We start from the raw sequence: 23102 nt of genomic DNA on the forward strand, positions 1-23102 counted from the left end.
GCTCTCCTGCTCTGCCCGTCACCCCGCCCCGCGCCGTGGGCGCACCTCTGACGCGTGGGCCTCCTGCTGAAGCTCAGGGGCGCGGGACAGCTGTGGCTGTGTCCACAGGTGCGTTTGGAGTCAGCCCCTTGTTTTCCTCCCCCGCACAGGTTGCTTTCACTCCCGCTCTTGGTGCTATTAGTAGGGTGAGCGTGCTGGCATTTGGATGCCCCCACCAGTGGGCGCTGCCCTGCCGCTGGAGCTGGTACCCAGGTCCACCTCCCAGGCGGCCGGACCAGAGGCTGTGCTTAGAGCGTCGGGCTTGCCCTCCGCCCTCCCTGATGACTGCCTGTCGGGCAGCGGGAGGAACACTGCCTCCCTCGTATTCTCCTCCCTGGTTTGGGAGAAATTAGCCATCTGCTTCTCTTGGAACATTGGTTCTTTGTCCTGAGAGCCCAAATTGGCAACAGAGGAGCCAAGACCAGAAAAGGGGGCGGCAGAGGGGCTGTGGTCAGGCGACTGCCGGGGCTGCTGGTTTCAGTGTCTCCCTTGGATCGTCACTGATGTGGGGACTTCCCAGCCTGAGATGCAGGCCCTGTGAATGGGAAGGAAAAGAGCTCCCAACACATGGTGGTGCCTGCTGTGTGCCAGGCCCTGGGCTGGGGGCTCTCACACCCCTTGGCCCACACGGGGGCTTCTGCTCAGGTGACTCACGAGCAGCTGGTCCCGGTTGAGTTCCTGTCCTGCTGTGTGTTATGTGACAGAAGATGCTGCCGCCTCCCAGGGTCTCTACCTGTAAGCAGATGCTCAGGGAGTGCAGGTACCACTGCAGGCCCCTACTGTGTGTGCGCAGTGTGCTGTTGGGCTGGGGTCGGGGGCGGGGGAGGCGATGGGAAAGTGAGCCCTTGGGAAGCGAAGCCCCAGGAATGTGTTAAGACGGGAGCCATCGAGGATAAGGGGCCAGGACTTGGGCATTCCTCTTCCTTGCCCCGCTCCGTGCACCCCTCAGATTTCTCATCAGGGATCCCCTTGATGCTTTGGTGGTTCTACCGAGATCCTAGCTACGTATTTGGGTTTTGCACTCTGAACGCTGAACTGAGCTTTCTGGTTGGAACCTTCCAGATAATGTGGCCTTTGTTCCTAGACAGACCAGCTGCCCGAAACCCTTCCTTCCCTGTTCTGCTGCCCTGGGCTGTACAACATCAAAGTGCCCATGACTTGTTGGCCTGCAACAAGCCTGAGCAGCCGTCCTTCTCTCCGCCTCCCTCTGGGCCCCACCCAGGCTGCAGCTTTCTAGAGAGAAGGAGCCCTTCTCCAGAAGGTGCTCACCAGTCCCCAGAAGCTCCCCAACCCTAAGGCATCCTCCCTCCAAAGTGCCCTGTGCCACGACCTTCAAAGTGCCCCACGTTGGAGATGTGTCTCACCCACCATAGCCCAGGGGGGTAGTGGTCTTGACCTTGCAGTGAGAAGGCTTCCGGTTAGGTTTGAGGAGAAATTTCTGATACTTTAATGTAAACATTGGGTCAGTGCTGAGGAGGTCATGAAACCTCCTCTTCTGAAAGTCTTCAACACTTGAATTTATGGTCCCTTTGAGGACACAAGTATCTATATAAAAACATCCATGTCCCCATGCCGTGGGGTGATTATATAGTGGTCTGTGAAAGCATCCCCTTGGAGCCTGGGCAGTGGCTTCCCCACGGGAGTTTCCCCACTGGGTCCCCTGAGCTCAGATTTTGGAGCAGAGCTGGTAAAGGGACCTTTGTGTTCAGGGGCCTCTGGAGGTTGGCCGTTTAGGCCAGCAGCCCCAGCTGATGGGCCTTCTCCTCCTTTGGCAGAACGGATGTCATACATGCTCCTACCTCAGAGTCTTTGAACTTGCTGCTCCCCCTGTTTGTTGTTGTCTTAACCATAGGATTTGCATGGTCCACTCCATCTCCTTCAGCTTTCTGCTCAGATGTCACTTTATCAACAAGGCCTTCCTGGGCTGACATTTAAATGACAACTGCCAGCCCACCATCTCTGCCACCCCAGCCCTCATTCCTCGATTGGCTTTTTCTTCATAGCAGTTCTCACCCCCGACCTGTTATTGTTTACTTGTTTATAGTAGTGAAACCCCACAAATTCCCAGACAGGGTATTTGGTCTGTTTGGGTCATTGCCAGCATACAGAAGGTGTTCAAGTCTTGAGGAAACAAACAAATGAACCAATGAGTGAATGATGAGGTTGACCAGATGTTCCTCCCGGCCTTCCGTTGGCATCCCGAGCTTTCCCTCTCCATTGCCGCTTTACTCACAACTTCTCCCCTGCAGAGGGATAGGAGCATGACTGGCAAATCCAGCTTCATCTGGGTTGGGTTCATTCAAATCTCATTTGGTGGGTGGGTCCCCAGTTGGCTGTGACACACCTGGGATAGATTTCACACCACTCCCTTTTTGTTCCGCACCCCAGTCCTCTTTGATGGAAAAAGAGGTAGGAGGGAGCTACGTTGGGAGGGTCCCACTGCTGGGCAGCAGTGAAGTGTGGCTTTGCGCCTTCCTCTGGTCTTACCCCCACCCCTTCCTTTCTATATTTACAAACCCCTCTGACTGTGTGTAACAGGGATGGTCTCTGAGAGATGCCTTCAAGGCGTCTCCTCCAAGTGTGTCTCGTGAGGCACTGCGTTCTCAGAGCCTCAGCGTCCTCGTCTCTGTGGAAACAGTGATCGAAAACAGTGAAACAGTGATGGTCATGGACCATGCGAGTCCTGAGGTGTCCTTAGGACTTAAATGAGCTAATGTTTGATGATGGAATCCCTGTATGATCTTAGATTTTGGTTTCACTAAAAAAAGATTGTAGAAAATTCAGAAAATAGACAAAAAGAAGAAAATAAGTCCCCATACCTTCTGTTAATATTTGATGTATACCTCCTTTTAAAAAAAAGAAGAAGAGGTAATACTGTAATGATGGTTTTATAACGTCTGGAATGCTCCTGTCCGTCCATCCAGAGTCTCAGCGAACAACGGAGACTTACAAAGGAAAAGACTTCTACAGCTTGGTTTTCCATAAAGAGTTTACAAAGACTTGTGATTGTTGGGCCAGTAGGAATTGTGTCTGATCATCAGAAATTTGCACTGACTTTATTGTTCCTGATGTCAACTCATTTTCCTACCAGGAGTCGGATCCAGTTCTGTGATCTTGAAAACCCAATCCACATTCTGCCGAGAGCAGGCAGAGCACTTGTTTTTTTTCCTGGGCCAGGTGGGGGCAGGAAACTGGCTTTGATTTATTTGAGGGTTTTGTCCGTGAGCCAGAGCTTGTTTTTAAGGTGGCTTTGACATATCTGCCAGCCCATCTGGCCTTCTGTGTGTGGCAGGGGACATTCTGAAGGGGGATGGGGGTGGGTGTGGAGCCCGTGTGACTCAGCAAACTTGAATGGCAGAGAGTTTCTTGCTTCCTTGGCTCCCTGTGTTCTAACTAGTCCAACAGTGGCCCCGGGCCTGGCATTTTATCACTGCCAGTCCCAACCCTTGTGAGTATTTTCCTTTTTAAAAAATGGTGGTAAACTGTATTTAGCATAGGATTTACCGTTGTAACTGTTTTTAAGTACACGATTCAGTAGCATTAAGTACATGCACATTGCTGTGTAACCCTCACCGCCATCCTCCTTCAGAACTTTATCATTTTCCCAACTGCAACCCTGTACTTAATAAATAATAACTCCCCACTCGTCCCTTCCCCCAGCCTTTGGCAACCACTGTCCTACTTTGTGTCTCTGTGAATTTGACTCCTCTAAGTACCCCATGTAAGTGGAGTTGTGCAGAGTTTGTCCTTTTGTGACTGGCTTTTGTCACTTAGCATAATGTCTTCAAGGTTCATCCATGTTGTAGCCTGTGTTGGAATTTCATTCCTTTTTAAGGCTGAATAATATTCCACTGTATGTGTAGACCACATTTTGTTATTCACTCATCCATTGGTGGACCTTCGGATTTTTAAATGGTTGGAATGTGTCAGGAGACTTTGGAACCCTGAAGGGCAGCATAAATGCAAAATAGTGAGGGATATTCAGTGCTGACAGTTGCCCGTTTTGTGTTTATGGGACCAGGTACGTCCACGTGCTTTAACCTCCTTTGGGGGAAGTAAGTGGTTGGGGAAATGTTTGAAACTTAGCTGACTTAACTGTAGGACCACTGGCAAAGCTTGGCCTCTGAGCCAGACTGCCTGGCTTTTAATCCCAATTTACCACTTAATAGCTGTGGGACCTCTGCAGGTTACTTAATGTTTGTGCTTTAATTTCTTCATCTCTAAAATGGAATTGTGTATCAGTTAGTTGTTGCTATGAAACAAAGCAAACTCAGTGACTTAATACATTTACTTAGCTCATGATTTTGCTGGGCAAGTTTTCTGAACTCAGGTTTTGGCTGATCTCATGAATGTGCAGTCAGTTGGTGGGTTGGCTGGAGCGTTGGCTGATCTGGGTTGGCTTTATCTGTCAAGCAGTTGGCTTGTTGTCAGCTGAGGTGTCGGGTGGCTGGACCACGTGCATCTCATCCAACAAGCTAGTGTGGGCTTCTTCATATGGTGCTGGGATTCTAGGAACAGAAATGGCAAGCCCTTTCCAAGCCTCTGCTTGCATCACATTTGTTAATGTCCTGCTGGTCAGAGTAAGTCACATGGCTCGTCCAAAAGCAAGAGGTAGGGAAAAAGCAAACTCCACCTGCAAAAATACCTGCAAAGTATTACGGCCATTTTTGCAGTTTACCACAGTGATTAAGTTAGTTCGTGTAAAGCATTTGGATGAAAGAAAATGAATGTTAAGTTATTATTCCAGATGTATTTTTCTATCAAATATTATATCTCCAAGGTGAATCTGCTATGTTAAAAAACAAAACAAAAACACCACCGCCACCACAAAAAAATACCCTGTGGGTGGAAGAAGAAACAGTCCTCTGCTGGCTGGGAGGGGATATGGAAGATGTAGAGACAGAAGGGTGACCCCAGGCAGGGTGGGTACATACCAAGTTGCTTGTGAAGATAAAATGTGGCAGAGGATCGAAAATGATGATGAGGGGATAGCTGACTTACCTTGCGACTGATGGAAAGCCCTCCAAGCCCAAACGGATGAGTGGCGGGGACCTTGAATGGAAGGGAAGTCATGTTTCCAATGAAAGGAGTAAGTCAAATATGTCAGATAATCCCCTGAATTCTTATGTTAATCACTATTGTAGTCTTCTGTTGTTGGGAAATCTGGATGTTGATTTTGTTTACAGAAGACCTTCCCTAAGTGGAGAACAGGAAGCCTGGGCTTTGCAGAGATGGGACGAAAATGCAAGTGTATGTCAATACAGGTTATACTCTACTTGTCCATGAATTTTTTTCTTCTAATTCATTATTTTCTTTCATTCGACGAATATTTACAGTGTTCCTACTAAGTGTCATGCACTAGTTTAGCCACTTGTCAAGAACGGAAGAAAGACTCTGTCCTGTAGAGCTGACAGTCCCCTCTTAGCAGTCTTACAAAAGTTGCGTGGGATGGAATGTTTTGGGCAAAAGTAGAATCTTTGTTACTGATCTGGATTCACGTGTGTGTGTGTGTGTGTGTGTGTGTGTGTGTGTGTGTGTGTGTGTGTGTGTGTGTGTGTGTGTGTGTGTGTGTGTGTGTGTGTGTGTGGGTGTGGTTTTTCCCCCTTCATTTGAGAAATGGAGTGAAGCACTGCTCCCAGGGAAACAGAGGATTGTTCCTGAGAGCCTCTGGTCACGATTTCATCAAACACAACTTTGTTTTATGTATGTTTCTCTTTAAAGACACCTTCTTTAATCTATATGTCTTATGAATAATTAATTCTATACAATGTTTCTTTACAATGAAACACTAGCCCAGAAGGGATGAACATTTCCCTGCCCCCTGGGTGACAGAACCAAAAATTTCTCTGGCTTTCAACCCCACACCGTGTTGTGCTTCCGTCGTGACCTCTCAGGCATTGTTGCCAGATGGAATCCACACATTTATCCGCGTTTCCACGGCTTCATCTTGCACTACAGACTTGACGTTGGCGCTTACTGGAGCAGCGACTTGTACGGATGTGCACATTTCCTCTTCCTTTTTCTGGATGTACTGTATTGTTGATTCATTAAAAGTGAACTCATGGCCAATGGCACGATGACTCACGCCTGGAAGCAGCTCATCTAAAACACGTATTTTCTCTGTAAGGCACGTCACAGCTGTCCGGTGCTTAGGTAGGACCCCAGACGGCACTCAGCACTAGGCTTGGGGGCCACCTTAGAGAGGAACCACCACCGAGAAGCACAGAAACGTGAAAAACATGGCACTCAGTAGACTGTGAGAAGGATGGGTGTTTGCAACCTGACAGCTGGAACAGAAGGCAGGAGGTCCTCTCTGCTTGGCCTCAGCTGGCATCGTGCACATCAAGACTCACGTTTTTTTGCTTCTCTGGGCTGGTCCGTGAATGACTCCGAAAGTGCAGTAAATACTGATTTTGGGGTTACAAGTAAGTCATAGTGGGTAGGCAAATTCACAAATATGGAATCCACTGAATGATGAGGATCAACGTACTCAACAAGTGGAGAGCCCAGTGGGGAGGAGCGTCTGTTAGAGAACAGGTATAGATGGCACAGGTGTAGACGGTGTGTGCAGGAGGCCGGTGGAGTGAGGTCACGGGGTGTGTGCGCTTGTGTGTAAAGCTTTGGAAACACACCTGAGCCCCTGAGTATGAGACAGTCTGGGTAAAGGACAGAGGAGCCGCAATCTGAGGGGGGAGCCGGCGTGGACAGGACCTGGCCTGAGTCCGTCAGCTCCAGGGCTGTGCGGTGGGGCCTCGGGCAGCTGAAGGACCAGGCAGGGAGGGAACCGCATGGCCCGATGAGGGAGGGTGCAGCCTCAGCCTAGTCTCCTGCCTGGGTAGAGTAGCCGCGGTGGCTCTTGCGTGTGGGCTCGGGTTGTGTTGGAGAAACTGATGGGGCACTGATGCCACCTGTCGGGTCCGTACCGGTGGCAGCTCTGCGTGGAGGTCCAGCGGTGTCTCAGGCACCACGTGTCCCTATAATACAGATGAGGAAACTAGCCTCGGAGCCCAGAGACCATCACTCGGGCCTTCGCATGCGCCTTTCCCGTGCTGTGATCTGATCTGGGAGGAGGTGGAGGGGGCTGGATCGGACTGAGTCGTTAACCAGCTGCCAAGAGTGAGTCATGAGAACTCCAAGGCTGTGACCCGAAGAGGCAGCAGGCAGTTGAAGCGCAGTTGGGTGTAGCCCTGGGAGAAGGTGGTGAGCTCCTCTTCCCCTGAAAGTTCTAGCAGCACCTGGTGCCCGAGTGGGAGCCTCACAGTGATGTAGGCACGTTGCAGGGGGGCGCTGGGCTTGGGCAGCACGGAGGTGACTGTTTCCGGGAAGACAGGGTGTGGACAGAGCCATCAGAGGTCAAGGATGGATGGGAGGAGGGGAAGGAGAGTTGTTGTAACACTCTTTGTACACCAGGCACTTTCCCAAGCACCAGGGCAGTACTTTTAAAAAACCTTCTGCAGAGTAGGAAACTGAGGCTTAGAGAAAGTCAGGTTATTCAAGGGGCTCCCACGGCCCTCATTTATTCAGATCCGTGGGGTGCCTGGGCCTGCAGGGGTGGGTCCCTTATAGACATGAACCCACTGGGGCCTGACGGAAGGTGGCCAGGCGATGGTATCATTACTGCCGTCACACAGAGGGGACGGTAACTAAGGCTTTGGGAGGTAAGGGAACGTGCCCAGACCACAGACCCCCATGGAGAGGAGCGAAGATTTGAACCCCCATCTCCCTGCTTCTGGCTGTTGCCTGCAGCCTGGTGCTGGCACTCTGACAGTACTTAGGGACTGTTGGAAACCTGACCACACCCTGGCACGTCTTGTGGAAACAGGTAAGAGAAATAATCGACTCGTAGGGCTAAGGGGAGATGCTGGGCTCATCTGCAGTTGTTTCCCTGCCTTTGCTGCCCTGGGGCACCTGGGAGGCTCTTGCCAAGTCATCGGTGGCCCTTTGAAACTTCTTCCCCTCCTGGGACCTGAGTGCACTTTCGTCCTGCCTCCCTCTTTCCCGGTCACTTTTGTTTCTGCTGAGCCTGTGCCTGCCTGGGTGGCAGCTGTCTGCGTGAGGCTCGGGTGAAGAGGTCTGGGTCAGTGACGTCCGTCCCTGTGATCCTGGTCACGTTCCCACTGGGCGGCCACAGGCCAGTTCCTGGGAACTGCATCACCCAGGTGCCCGGGCTGAGGGCAGGCCGCTGGGTGACGGGGCACCTGTCCCGAAGCAGAGTCCCTGGTGATTTACGGCAGGAGGGAAATGTGCTATATTAACCCTCCTTGGCCCGCAGGACCGCCCTGCCTTGCAGTCTTGGCTGGAGATTCCGGGGGGAGAAGCAGCTGCATTGGGAGGCCTGGAATCTTGCGTCAAGATGGGGTCAGTGGGGAGACGAGGGGCAGCCTCTGACCCAGGGTGAAGGCTCCTGACGTAGAACAGGTCTCGAGGCTTCCAGACGGGCCCACCCCCCTTTGGAGCCGTTGCCCCTTCTGCTGGGCTGGCTGTGCTTCAGGCATCCTCCACTCTCCCATGACTGGAGAGGGAGTGCGGCTGATCTGAGGTTTTCTCTTCTGTGGCGCGAGGACCACCTGCATTTGACCCTTTCCTGCCTGGCGGGCAGCAGGAAGCCAGGAATGGGGCTCGTGGCCAGCAGGGTCTCAGCGGGGCAGTATGATGCTGGGAGTGCTGCCCCCGCGCCCCCGCCGATGCCTGGTCTGTTGGGGGCTTCTCGGGGACAGTCCCCTTTTCCTTTCAGTGGCCTTTTGCTGAGGCCTGGCTGATACCCATAAGTGCGGCTTGAAGCTGACAGATGTGGTTTGTCACTGCAGGACAGCGGTTGGAGGGGAAGCAGGATGTGGAGTTCTGTACCGAATCTGAAACCATGAGGCTCCTTGGATGTTTCTCTTTTTCTTTTCTTTCTTCCCTCCCCCGCCTCCGTCCCCCCTTCCATCTATTGTCAATAAAATCAATGAAATTGCCGCTTCCACATGGATCGCCCTTCCCTCCCCCTCCTGTAAACCACTGGCATTCCCTAGAGGGGGCAGCAGGGTGACTGATTTCTCAGTTGAAGAAAATCAGAGTATGGGATGTATTTTTGCTATCAGTTTTGTCAACACGGGTAGGCCTCTTATGTTGCCAGGCGACAGGGTTTGGTCCCCAGCCAGCGGTGACGTTTCTCTTGAACATTTTGACTTAGCTTTCCTCGCCTGGGGACACCCCCTGCCCACCCTACTTTCCTCCTTTTCTCTCCCCCTTCCTCACCCTTCCCAGTGTGACTTCATGTTCCCCCTTCCCTTCTAGGAAAACTTCCCCCTAAGAATCTGATGGACTGATTCACGCTGAGAAGTGGACGACTGATAAGGCTTCGAGATTTATGGTCTTTGGATGTTCAAGTAGTTCTGCTTAGAAATACTCCCATAGCTTGGGTGGTTCTGCTTCCTGCCTGGTGGGATGGCTGATTCCCAGCTCGGGGCTCATCACACAGGGGGAGCTTCTTGAAATGTGTGTAACAGAACCATGCCCATCACACCAAGAGGGAGGTGCTGAGGAGTCCAGGCCATAGACGAGTTTTCATTTCTGCCTGGTGAAAGAAAGGTCCTTGTGGAGTTTAAGCCCTAAAGGTAGGGTCGGCAGATAGAATACAGGACACCCAGTTCAAGTTGAATTTCAGATCGTTTTTTTTAAGCATCACTCTGTCCCATGTAAACCTTGGGACACACTTCACTGAAACAGATTATTTGTTTATCTGAAATTCAAATGGGCCTGGGAGTCCTGTATTTTTATTTGCTAAATCTGGCAGCCCTGCTGAGGAGGGAGGTTGTGGTCTGAGTCATCAGCCAGGTGGAGAAAGTAGTTTCAGAGTCGGCCGCCCCTTCTCGGGGCTCCTGAAGTCACAGCGCTCAGCCGTGGAGAGTTGTGGTCCCCGCCTTGCCACCTGGCAGGTACAGGACAGGCGCTTGTGCTAGGATTCCAGATGGCTAAAATGCCCTCAGCTTGGTGCTTCTAGGCGGAAATGGGCTTCCTAAGAGAGGTGCCTGAGGCTGACATTTTTTCCTGTCCCTTCCTGGCCCTCCCAATGCAGCTTGATCGCTGCATTCCGGAGGGCCTCATGGGAGGCCACGCCACTGGGTCTCCTCTGAAGGACCTTCCAGAAGGTGAGCTCCCCAGCTGTCCTTCCTCCTCTGCCGGGCGTCAGCCTCCCTCCAGCTCTCTCCCCTTCCCCATCCTCGAGTGCCTTTATTAGTTAGTTTGGTCATTTATTCATTTGCTTGTTTATTCATTTTTCCATTTAGAACTTCCTTAGGCACTAGAGGAAAGGGTGCCTCTTTGCTTCAATTAAGGCAGTGATCAGCTGGCTTTAGGAAGCCTCACTTTGAAGAAGTGGTTTCAATGGAAGTAAAAAAAAACACAAAATACCATGTGTTCATCAATTTGTTACTGGCCTCCAGTGCATTCCACAGCCTTTTGGCAAAGCACTGTACTGCAGGGAAGGTGCTGGGCCTTTTTTATTTCTGAAAATCGTGGTGTATCTTCTAAGTTCTCTCATTCTTTGAATTTAAGTCTCTTGATCTCAGGCTCAAGCCAACTGAGCGAAGGTTCTGTTTATACAGGGACGACTGGGAGGTGTTTTCACACTGACCCTGGGCACTCAACCAGGGTGGCTGCAGGCACCTGTAGCGGGCTCTCCTGAGAGCAGTTGTTGGAAAGAAATTGATATGTGAGGCAATGTATTAGTTTAGGTAGGTTCATCTTCAATCTGGCTCTGCCCCAAGCCCATAAAAAATATACAGATGAACTTCTACAACCTAAAATTCTGAAATGTATATTGCCTTGTATGCAAAATAATGGCCTCATCCTGTATCAGCCAGGAATTGCATTTTGCTGCAAGTAACACAGGGCTTAAAAACAGTGGCCAAAACACACAAGAATACTTTCTCTCACCTGAAAGAAGACCTGAATTAGGCAATCTAGGTTGATGCCATGAGTCCAGGGTCATCTGAGATCCAGTGTCGTATTTATTGCTCAATCCTAGTATGTGAGTCCCATCCTCAAGAGTCACCTCCTGGTCCAGGATAGCTCCAGACGCTCAAGCCATCCATCTCATCTGTATTTCAGGAAAAGAGGGAGGGGAAAGGACGTATGCCCCTTGTACTTTAAAGAATCTACCCGGAAGTCCCAGGCAACACGCTGCTTCTCTTTCATTGCTGGTTCTCTCATTCTTTGAATTTAAGTCTCTTGATCTCAGGCGTACAGCTGAACAAAGTTTCTCTTTGTACAGAGAAGGCTGGGAGGTGTTTTCACACTGACCCCGGTCATGGTCGTGGGTAGCAAGAAAGGCTTGGCTTGGAGCGTTTTAGCTAGCAGGGTTGTTTCTAAGGATGAAGAGAAGCATGGATACTGAGAGGCAGCTAACCACCTCTGCCATGTCTGTGCTGTGGTTTATTCATCTTCTAGAGAGGCTCTTGGTTGGAAAGACTTAGAGGTGGGCATATGTGACCCGTAGAGCAGGCACAGGACTTCTCCGAGGAGGGAACTGCTGCAAACCCCGTATCTCTGCTCCATCACTTCTGTCCCTTTCTGCTACATGGGAAACTTCCTTTCCTTTGCATTGTGTTGGAGTCCTAGGAGAAAATGCTAGCTTACCATAAAGGAAGGTGTGTGTGTGTGTGTGTGTGTGTGTGTGTGTGTGTGTGTGATTTCGTCAAGTCACAGAATCCATTCATACCTTCTTTTAACACACACTCATTAAACGACTCATTTCCCATCACCACTTCTTCGGTGGAAGCCCTCATGTCTTGCCCGGATTGTTGAAATCGCCTTTTTCCGTTGGAATTCTGCCTCTCCCAGTCCCCCTTCTCCACTTCTCACCCATAACCTCCCAACTCAGTCTTGGCGAAGTCAGTTTTGCTGATAATCCTGCTCAAAAACTGTAGTGGATGTGCTGCTTAATTTTATGTGTCAACTTGGCTGGACCACAGGGCCCAGATACACGGTCAAACATTATTCTGAATGTTTCTGTGAGGGAGTTTACTGGATGAGATTCATATTTACCTCCGTGGGGTTTGCATAAGCAGATTGCCCTCCATGGTGTGGGTGGGCCTCACCCAATCAGCTGAAGGCCTGACTACAACGGAAGACTGCCCTCCCCCGAGCAAGAGGCAGTTACGCAGCAGAGGTGTGCGGACTTGACCTGCAGCATCAGCTCTGCTTTGGGTCTCCAGCCTGCTGGTCCACCTCGCAGATTTTGGACCTCCAGCCTCAAAAATAATCATATGAGCTAATTCCTTAATATAAATCTCTTTCTATACACAGATCTTCCTCAATTTATGATGGGATGACATCCTGATAAACCCATCATAAGTTGAAAATATCATAGGTCGAAAAATGCATTTGATACACGCAGCCTCCTGGACATCCCAGCTCAGCCCCGCCCACCACACACGTGCTCAGAACACTCACATTAGCCTGCAGGTGGGCAGAACCCTCTAACGCAAGGCCTAGTTTATAATAAAGGGTTGACTATTTCATGGAGTTTATGGAATACTGCACTGAAAGGGAAAAACAGGATGGAGTGTGGGTCCGGATGGTTGTCAGTGTGTCTATCGGTTGTTCACCCCCGTGACTGGGGGCTGCAGCTGCCCTGCCCAGGATCAGAGAGAGGGTCGTACTGCACGCCGGTCCCCCAGGGAACGGTCCACCTTTGAAGCGTGGTTTCTACTGAATGCATATAGCTTTTGCACTGTCATAAAGTCGATAACTTAGAAGTTGAACCATCGTGAGTCAGGGACCGGCTGTGTATACACAGCCCACTGGTTCTGTTTCTCCGGAGGACGCTGCCTGACACAGCGCTGCTTCTGTCTCTGGTGACACTCCCAGGTCTGAGCAGGGCACACAAGGCTTTTACCTCCTCCTCCGCGTCTGCTCCTCTCCATGCTGAGCCCCGCGTGCGCCCGCCTCCGCCGCTACTAACAATTGCTGGCCGCATCGTGTTGTTTCAGTCACAACCTCTGGGTACGTCATGGGGTGTTTTGCATCTGCGCACACCCTGTTCTCTTTGCCTGTGATGTTTTCCTCCCCAGACTGACTAGGTCTGTGAGGTTCAAAACAGTGGCCAGTAGCCACGCGTGGCTACTTAAATATAAATAATAAAATGAAATACAACCAAAAGTTCAGTCCTTCAGTCTCACCAGCCACACTTCAGATGCTCACTGGGCACAGGTGGCTGATGGTGGCTGTTTGGGGACAGTGCAGACAGAGGACATTTCCATGGTTGCAGAAAGTTCTATGGGAAGCTTTTGCCCTTTGCCTGATGACCTGATAAAATGAAGGCACAGGTCAGTGCACCTTCTTGAGACTCTTGCTGCAGGCCCCCTCCCGCTCTGAGCTTTCCTGCAGCTTTGCTTTGAGAACTGGATGAAAGTTGTGATGTCATCCTCCGGGAACACACGGATATGCACGGGGGTGTATACATCATAAACACAATTTCAAGGTAATCGTCAGCTCCCTTTAAGGGTGAATAACAAACCCACAGGACAGGTTTGTCCTGTGGGTTAATAACGACGAGCTAATACTACGTCATGCTTGCTGGTGTAACAGCTGACACTTCTGTCCCGCTCGCGCATGCCTGTTCTGAGCACTTTACGTGTGTTAACTCACTTGCTCCTCAGATCAGCCCCACAAGGTGGCTTCTGTTGTCCACATTTTACAGATGAAGAAACCAAGGCACTGGGAATTAAAATGCTCAGGGTCACTCAGCTAATGACCCAGGCAGCCCGATTCCCGCGTCTGGGTTCCTAACCTTTCCAACGAGGGCTGAGAACCCTGACCGCCCGCCCTGAATCTGAGCTCCTTGATGACAGAAATCGCATCTTATCTTTCTGACCTTTGCAGATCTTCATGACGCATGGTGCGTGGTAGACGTGAAATGAACGCTGGGTGGAAGGAGGGTGCTCTGACTGCCTGAGTTATACAGCGGCTTAAGGCAAAGTTGTCACGGCCCTGAGACCTTGGATTCTTCCCCTGGGTGTCTTTTCCTTTTTCTTTCTTCTACCATTGGCTGTGGTTTGTTCCTGACCCCCTAGGGCCGGGAGAGGCCCCGAGTCCTCAGACCTGCTTTGCTTGGCAATACCAGATGGAAAGCCAGCGGGTGCCCACCTGGCCTCCCCAAGTGGGGGGCCCTGCTGCACCCTGGCTCTTATCACAAGGCCATTCCTGTCTTTCTCAGAGAGCCCTAGGTGGCTTGAAGTGGCGTGGGCTCCGAGGCCTGGGTGTGCTTGCTTCTGTGTCCTGTTGCAGTGACGGCCTGCTCTGGCCCTGGCTGGGGGCTGCTGGCATTTCCATATACCGAGCTAGGCGGGAGGTGTGCTGTGCTTACTCTTATTTATATTAGGCCCTTGTTTTCATCTGTGTCCTCCTGACCTTGAGTTCTTTTGGGGTTCATCTTGCCGGTGGTAGTTAAAATTAAGCCAAGTCATGCTAACCCAGAGGCAGAAGATGAGTTGGAGGGGAGGGGGGTTGACCTTTCAGTGAATCAGTTGCTCCTCTGGCTGTGCTTCAGTGTCCCAGGCAACCCCTGGTGCCAGATGATCCAGGGCAGGCTGAAACCCGGAGAAGGTGGGAAGGGGGCAGCCAAGGTCCCTGGCGATGAAGGGCTTGGAATAGCTCCTGTTTCCAAGTCACCGTCCTGGTACAAAACATCACTGCCTTCAAGGAGTTAGCAGTCTTGTCAAGAAGGCCAAGTGAAGGATAAAATGATTCGAGATACGTTGTCAGTATGTTCATATGTTGGACAGTTTTCAAAGTGTTAATAACATGGCAAACTGTTGAAATATAAGTATAGAAGTTTGGTCTTGTGAATTCAGAGGGTAAAATTTCACCTGGCAACAAATTTCCTGAAGACCCACTGGAACCTGGGTTATATATCAGTCAGCTTGGAGGAGGCGAGGTCGAGTAGAAGGGGAATTATTTAGATCTCAAGAGAATGACATTCACATCACACGATTTAGTGTATACAGTGAAGTCCTTATTCAGGTGAGTTTTCACATCACGTAAATGGGCACTTCCGAGGATATGTGCGCCCAGAGAGATCAATGTCTCCATTGGTCTGGAGCCACAGAAGGAGAAAATTACAAGGTGCATTTGGATGACTGACCACCAGGAAGTTGTTTGTGGCTTATCATTTGTACCCTAGCTTGGTACCTAAACTAAACAGAGTACACTATTAAAATAAGACATTTCTTAAACGTCTGCCATGTACTGGCCACTTGGCTAGGTTTTGGGAATTAAAAGTTCAGGCATGGTCTCCCCGTCACTAGGGCTCCCCGGGTCACTGGGTGATGCTCTGTAGAGAGATCATGGAAACTCCCTGTGAGCTTTTCTGCTGTGGCACCAACTCTGAGGGCCCTCAGCCCGGAGGACTGACCAGGTGTCTCTGGTCACCAGCATGTGTTGGGGGCCCAGGGGTTGAGTTGCCCTACTGTTCCCCCGCCTCCCTGTCTCCCTTCATGGCTCCTCTGTGGGTGTCTTCCAGCCCCCAGGCCAAGAGTAGAAAGCTTTGCGAATCCTCTTCCCAACCATCCATCTTTAGTTGCCAAGTAAGTTGTGTGAATGGAAGTCACTTTGGAATGGGCATGTCCCCTGCCCCCGTTAACAGCAGCCTCTTGGGAGTGAAGCCAAGCAGCTGTGTGACGGAGGCACCGGCTGGGGGGAGGCCAGTCCTGGCCAATGTCAGGAAGCTTTCCAATTGAGAAGCCCCTTTTGTGGATCCCAGACTGGCGGGGAAGGGGCCCTTGACAGATATTCCCGTTATATCTTCTGAGTATTTCTTATCTCAGAGGCAGGAGGAATTTTTTTTTTTTTGGTCGTAGGGCATAGTTATTTATTTATTTTTATTTTTGGCTGTGTTGGGTCTTCGTTTCTGTGCGAGGGCTTTCTCTAGTTGCAGCAAGCTGGGGCCACTCTTCATCGTGGTGCGCAGGCATCTCACTATCGCGGCCTCTCTTGTTGCGGAGCACAGGCTCCAGACGCGCAGGCTCAGTAGTTGTGGCGCACGGGCTTCGTTGCTCCGCGGCATGTGGGATCTTCCCAGACCAGGGCTCGAACCCGTGTCCCCTGCATTGGCAGGCAGATTCTCAACCACTGCGCCACCAGGGAAGCCCAGGAGGAATGTTTTTTGAGCCCATTTATTTTAATAGTGTAGAGGCTGGAAATGTCTTTGGAGCCCATTCGGTCCTTGGTACAGAGCTGGGGGTGGGGAGGTTGGCCGGGACTTGTCCAGCTTTGGATGCTCTACAGAGAGAATGCCTTGGCCAGAGGGCTGGGCAAAGTGAATGTGCAGATGGCGTTGTAGAGATAGTTTGTCAAACTGAGGGTGGCCCGGTGGGTTCTGTGGTTTCTCATCAGGGTCTAGAGACATCGGTCTTGTCAGTCTCCCTGCTGGACAAGTGGAGTAATATGGGGCCTGTGCTGGTGCTTTTCCTCTTCCAGGACACTGCAGTCATGGCACCTGGGTCCGAGCCTGGTCTCCTTTCTTTCCTCCTTTCCTTCCTTCCTTCCTTCCTCCCTCCCTCCCTCCCTCCCTTTCTTGTATAGTTGATTTACAATGTCATGTTAGTTTCAGGTGTACAGCATAGTGGTTCAGTGATACATATATCTGTGTGTATAAATATTCTTTTTGAGATTCTTTTCCCTTATAGGTTATTACAAGGTATTGAATATAGTTCCCTGTGCTATACAGTAGGTCCTTGTTGTTTATTTTATACGTAGTCTATATCTGTTAATCCCAAACTCCTAATTTGTCCCTCCCTCCCCCCTTTCCCCTTTGGTAACCATAAATTTGTTTTCTATATCTATGTGTCTGTTTCTGTTTTGTAAATAAGTTCATTTGTATCATTTTTTAGATTCCACATGTAAGTGATATCATGTGGTATTTGTCTTTCTGTGTCTGATTTACTTCACTTAGTATGATAATCTCTGGGTCCATCCATGTTGCTGCAAATGGCATTTCATTCTTTTTTATGGCCGAGTAATATTCCATTGCATATATATATACCACATCTTCTTTATCCATTCATCTGTTGATGGACATTTAGGTTACTTCGGTCTCCTTTCTTTCTAGCCGTGTGACCTTGGATCAGTTCCTTAACCTCCGTTTCTTTGGGTTTCAAATGGGTACAGCAATACTTACCAACAGGGCTATAGGCTAGATTCCGTAGGTGAATACTGGTACAGCAGGAGTTTAATAAACACCCTTGACCTGGTTCCTTTTATCCTTTTGGCAGTAGAAGTGAGGTGCAGGTCAGGGCAGGGCTTACCCAGGTTTCTGCAGTTTGGTTTCTCCTCTCCTTGGAAGTGCTTTGGGCTGATAATGTGCTTTGTCATTGTAAGTGGGTGCCCTCCCCCCTCCCCCCCTCTCTTCGAGGGACGAGGGTTTTAAATCACAGCAGAAGAGATCAAGATTAGAGGTGAGCCGGAGTGGTTTGGCCACTAACAGGATGGGGGGGGGGCCAGTGTTGGACACCACCACATTTTTGGTAAGTTGCCCATGTGGGCAAGGTGGGTTTCGAGGGGTCAGGAGCCTTTCCAGTCTTGTAAACCTGTCTCTCGCTTGGCTAAAATTTGGGCTCTTTACCTCCCCTCATTGGCAATCCTACAGGTGTTTTGTTTTATTTTTTAAATTTTTATTTATTTTATTTATTTAGCTTAAATTTTGCCTTCAGTGAGGAGCACCTTTGATAAATACCTTTGGTTTCCCTAATCTTTTAGTGAATAGCATTTTCTTGAGTTTTGTGATTACGTGGCAGGTAAATAGCAAAAGTGATAACTGATGAACCAAAGCCTTCAAAAAACATTTCTTTACCACGTTTTATTATGTCATGTTTCAAGTGTGCACAGAAGTAGAGAGACTGTCAGTGAACCCCAGGCACCCGTCAACCAGCATCAGCAGCAATATCTTGCAAACCTGTGTTCCCCAGTGTCCCCAGTTTTAATGGTAAAGCTGTTCACAGATACCATATCACTTTACCCATAAATACTTAAGTGTTTATCTCTAACAGATAAGAACCTTTAAAAGATCACATGTCACACCTCACAAAATGAATAACAGTTCTTTTTGTATCATCTCATGCCCAATCCTTTTTCAGATTTCCCTGGCTGTTTGAACAATGTATTTTTCTTATGATCGGTTTAAAGCATTTGACTAGAAACAGCTGTTATATTTTGATTTGATAAATAGGGTGGGCCTCCCCTTTTCCCTCATGTGATGCCCTTACTCAACCCAGTGACATAATTTTGAGTGTGAGGAAAGAACTATGTGGTAGATAAATAGCAAAGTAACAGCTGATTAAGAAGTGCATCAAGAAGCAATTTTGTAAGCTTTTTATTATGGAAAATTTGCAAATATATACAATAAAGATGACAGCAAAAGCAGACTAGCTCAGTGGTAAACTCACCTGCTGATGGACTGTTTGCACATGTCTAAGCCAGACGCTGCGTTCCAGGCCGCGGCCTCAAAAATCCTGCTGTAATTACATGTCTTCTGTACTGGGAACCAGGCTCCCTGGGAGATAAGAGAGGCCTCGCCCTTTCACCTCCAGTCTGAGACATCCAGTGACTTGTTCAAGGTTGAAGACCCAAGACAATGGTCATTGCTGGTGCTGGGAGTGTACCCTGCTGCTCCCAGTTCTTTGGACACAGGACGGGGCCTCACAGTGGCCCAGCTGTGCCAGGCGATCAATGCCAGTTCTGTGTAGGGCAGGGGAAGGTTTCTTCCGCCAGCACTATGGTGTGTTTAGAACCAGGGGCCCTGGGATTGGAGAGCTGCAAGGGGCATGTTTGTCCACGTGGTCCTGGTGGGCCTGCCTTCTGGAGAGCAGGCCCTGGAGATGTTGGCAGCTCTGCTCACAATCCCCAGGTAGAGGGAGGGCTGTGCCCACAGAGGCAGAACGGGGTGAGGGCCAGCCAGCCTCCTGGCTCCCCGCCGGAGAGAAAGGAGAGGAGTAGGAGGTGAGAGCAGGGACAGAGCTTTGCCAAGGCAGCTGCTGTCTTCGGGTGCGAGACTGGCTGTGGCTGAGCGGAGGGAGATGCCGTTCCTCATCCTGGCATCCCGATTCTTCATCCACCCACCTCTTGGCTCCCATGCTCCCTCTTCCCCATGGGAAACCAGCAGCCACTCATGAGCTGTGAAGGACTGTCATGAGGCGTAATTACAGAGCCCGGGGCTCTGCCCACGCAAAGCAGCCCCCTCCCCTCCCTCAAAACCTCGGGCCATGGTCGGGCACCCTGTCGTGCCCGGGATCTGTGCTGTTTTCCAGGGAAGCTTCCCTGACGGGTGCGTGTGTCTTTCTGACCCCGAGACTTGGAGATGCTGTGCTTCTTGTGTCCTGGGAATGACCTGGGGGGGTGGGGGGCGGTTTGGGGACAAGGCGGAGAGAGAAATAAATGGGAGGATTTGCGGGGAAGAAGGTACAGCCCTGCTGAATCTGGGGAACCCTCCACAGCAGAGAGGCTCCCCAAGTGAGCACGTATTTGAGGAAGTTAGAGGTGGTATGTGACTTGTCCCTTTGAGCAGGCCAGTTTACTTGTTAGGCTCTTGATTTCGCTTCTGTAAAACAAAACGGTTGGTCTCCATTGCTTCTATCTCCTCGAGCCCAAAGACTTCGTGATTTGACCCCCGTGGGCCAGGGGTCTGGGTGTGGTGGTAGCTCCCGGCGTGCTGCTGGGTCACGAGGGCCTTGGCCTTGGGCACCGTCCCCTGCCTCAGGCCTGCCCTGGACCGACTCTTGCCAGCTTGGAGCCCAGCCACATGAGCATGGGAGCAAGAGGGAGCCCAGGGGGTGGATGTGGAGGCACTTTTCTGGCTGGGGAGGGGGGCGCAGAGAGAGGCTCGGCATCTGTTGGGTCCCAGCAGCGGCAGCAAGCCTTTGATTTGGGGGCCCGCGTGGGATGTGCCGTTCCCGGAGACCCCGCCACGCGTGGCTGGCAGGCTGGGTGAGCCACAGTGATCGTGCAGGGAGAGCCGAGTGTGAAGGTCAGAGACGGCCGTGGCTGGCCAGCCCTGACCTGCTGACTTGGGCTAAGAGCCCCATGCCCTCCCTCCTGCCAGCAGCTTTTGGCTGGACCGGGGACCGTCTGTAGGGAGGCAGATGGTGCCCACCTGAGGCCGAGGGACAAGTGGCAGGTGAGTGAAGCGGGAAGCCCCCGGGTGTGGTGTGGACGTGCGTGCTGGGCCCAGAGGTCAGGCGCAGGCTGATGCCTCACACAGGAGACAAGCAAGGTGGGCTCCATCCCAGATGAACCTCCCCGAAGCCCCCAACGAGTCAGACCCAGCCCTGGTCACTATGGGGCCCTGGATGACCCGGGGAAGTGGGAATTGTCCTGCCAGAAACTGGGTCATAGCACCCTATTGAGTGGCTGGGCCTTCCCTGCACCCAGGGTGTCACCACAGTGTACCCCCAGGTTTCCTTTATGACAGGTTTTTAACTGTATGATTATTTATAAAACAGAGCAGGAACAAAAATGCTGCTTTAAAAAAATTTTTTTATTTTATTGAAGTATAGTTGATTTACAGCGTTATGTTAATTTCTGCTCTACAGCAAAATGATTCAGTTATACATACGTATACATTCTTTTTCATGCTCTTTTCCACTATGGTTTATCACAGGATATTGAATATAGTTCCCTGTGCTATACAGTAGGACCTTGTTGTTTATCCATTCTACATGTAATAGTTTGCATCTGCTAACCCCAAACTCCCAATCCATCCCTCCCCCACCCTCCTCCCCCTAGGCAACCACAAGTCTGTTCTCTGTCAGTGAGTCTGTTTCTGCTTTGTAAATAAGTTCATTTGTGTCATATTTTAGATTCCACATATAAGTGATATCACATGGTATTTGTCTTTCTCTTTCTGACTTACTTCGCTTGATATGGTAATCTCCAGGTCCATTCACGTTGCTGCAAATGGCATTATTTCATTCTTTTTAATGGCTGAGTAATATTCCATTGAATACATGTACCATGCCTTCTTTATCCATTGAATATATGTACCACATCTTTGTTATCCATTCCTCTGTCAATGGACATTTAGGTTGTTCCATGTCTTGGCTATTGCAAACAGTGCTGCAATAAACATAGGGGTGCATGTATCTTTTTGAATTATGGTTTTCTCTGGGTATATGCCCAGGAGTGGGATTGCTGGATGTTATGGCAACTCTATTTTTATTTTTTTGAGGAACCTCCGTACTGTTCTCCATAATGGCTGCACCAGTTTATATTCCCACTGACAGTGTAGGAGGGTTCTCTTTCCTCCATACCCTCTCCAGCGTCTGTTATTTGTAGACGTTTTAATGAATGCCGTTCTGATTGGTGTGAGGTGGTGCCTCACTGTAGTTTTGATTTGCATTTCTCTACTAATTAGCAGTTATGAGCATGAAGATGCCGTTTTGATGAACACAAACCAGAGGTTGTGGATGGTAGCTGAGACCTTCCACCAGCCTTCACTCATTGTTGGCTAGTGTCTAGGCCAGCCCGTCCAGTAGCACTTCCCGTGATGCTGGAAATGTTCTGTGTCTGCACTGTCCAGTGTGGGACCACCGGTCACATGTGACTCCTGAGCCCCTGAAATATGACTGGTGCGACCGAGTAACTGAAAACCTAATTTATTTCATTGTAATTAAATGTAAACAGCCACCTGTGGCCAGTGGCTCCTGTATAAGACATTGCAGATCTAGAGAATAGTAAGTAGGTAATTGCAAATGAGAATCGTTTTTTTCTTTACTTTTTATTATAGGAAATTTCACATAGATACAAAGTAGAGTAGTGTAGTGGAGCCCTATATACCCTTCACGCAGCTTCTATAATCACTAACCCATTGGCCAGTCTTGTTTCGTCTTTACCTCCCCACACCCCGACCACCCCAGCTCTCCCTTCTGTGTTATTTTGAAGCTGATATAATAGCTTTTTAATTTTTGTTTTTAAACCGCTCATCTTTAACCCCAGGACAGAGCAAAACTATTTGACCTTGCTTTTTTCTCATCCCTTAGGACTCCTGACATTCTGCTTTATTGACGAGCCTTCCACTAAACCAGCTGCAGGCCGCCCTGTACGATGTCTCTTAAGACTGCTCACGGCTTCCTCGTATTTCTCTAATGAGAGATACGCACCATAGATCTTTCATGTAATTTGTAATAGATATTGTTTAATATGTTTTATATGATACAGTTTAATAGTAACTGATAATGGCTCAAAGTGTACATGGTGACATTTGGGACTGATTAAACATTGATGTCCCATATGTTCAACACATTTTTAGATCTGCCAAAATTGGTCCAGGAAACTTGAGTTTGACAGAAATAATGGAAAACTCCATGGCATAGGCTGTATAATGAGTAAAGTTTGTGGATGAAACTGCTCTGTGGCTCAACTTGATTTGAAATGGAAAAGAACTGATCCTAATGAAACTAATTTTGACTAAATAAAAACGAAAAAAATTGGGAACACTGGATATGAAAAATAATCAAGGAACTAAATGGACTTGGTGACCTTCTCTCCAGAAAATGCTTCTGATTAAAATGTTTGTGTCCGGGACATCCTCAGGGTCAAAGTGGCCGATGCCCATCTCTGGCCACTCTTCCATTAACCTCAGACAGGCTTGAAAGGGCGTGGAAGGAGGAAGTTTGCAGAATTGAAAGTCTCAGACTCTGGCAACTTCCCGTCCCTGGGATCGCTCAGAACACCGGCGGACAACCAGAGCTTGAGTGAAACCGAGAACACATGCCCTGTCTCCTGCCCGCTTTGATGTTCATCCTGATATCCCTCCCTCGCTGGGGATCTTTGATCTTCCTCAGATGGCTTGGAGAGGCATCTGTGGCTTTTCTCCATGAGCTTCTAGCTGGGGGATGGATTCTTCCAGCAGCACATGCAACAGTCACCGTAAAGGGGCAAGGACAAAATTGTATCTTTTTTTTTAAAAAAGGCAAGGACAGGGGGCTTCCCCCCAGCGGATGTCCAGTGCAGCAGGCACCTTGACCTTGTCCTGCTCTCCCGTGGGGTGGGGTCATCCCAGCCAGAGCACTCGGGCCACAGAAGGC

The 23102-nt window shown here is 49.9% G+C and overlaps 1 protein-coding gene and 1 long non-coding RNA gene across 2 annotated transcripts in view; both read left to right on the plus strand.

Moving 5' to 3' along the window:
• SH3BP5 (SH3 domain binding protein 5) overlaps positions 1 to 23102 on the plus strand; it is a 71232-nt gene that overhangs the window by 28266 nt on the left and 19864 nt on the right. The window lies entirely within an intron of this gene.
• Positions 3 to 22423, plus strand: LOC137766134 (uncharacterized). The gene is made up of 2 exons (XR_011074276.1): positions 3 to 108; positions 22056 to 22423. It is a non-coding gene; the product is annotated as an uncharacterized lncRNA (long non-coding RNA).

Source organism: Eschrichtius robustus, chromosome 6, assembly GCF_028021215.1.
Source record: "Eschrichtius robustus isolate mEscRob2 chromosome 6, mEscRob2.pri, whole genome shotgun sequence".
Classification (NCBI taxonomy): Eukaryota; Metazoa; Chordata; class Mammalia; order Artiodactyla; family Eschrichtiidae; genus Eschrichtius; species Eschrichtius robustus.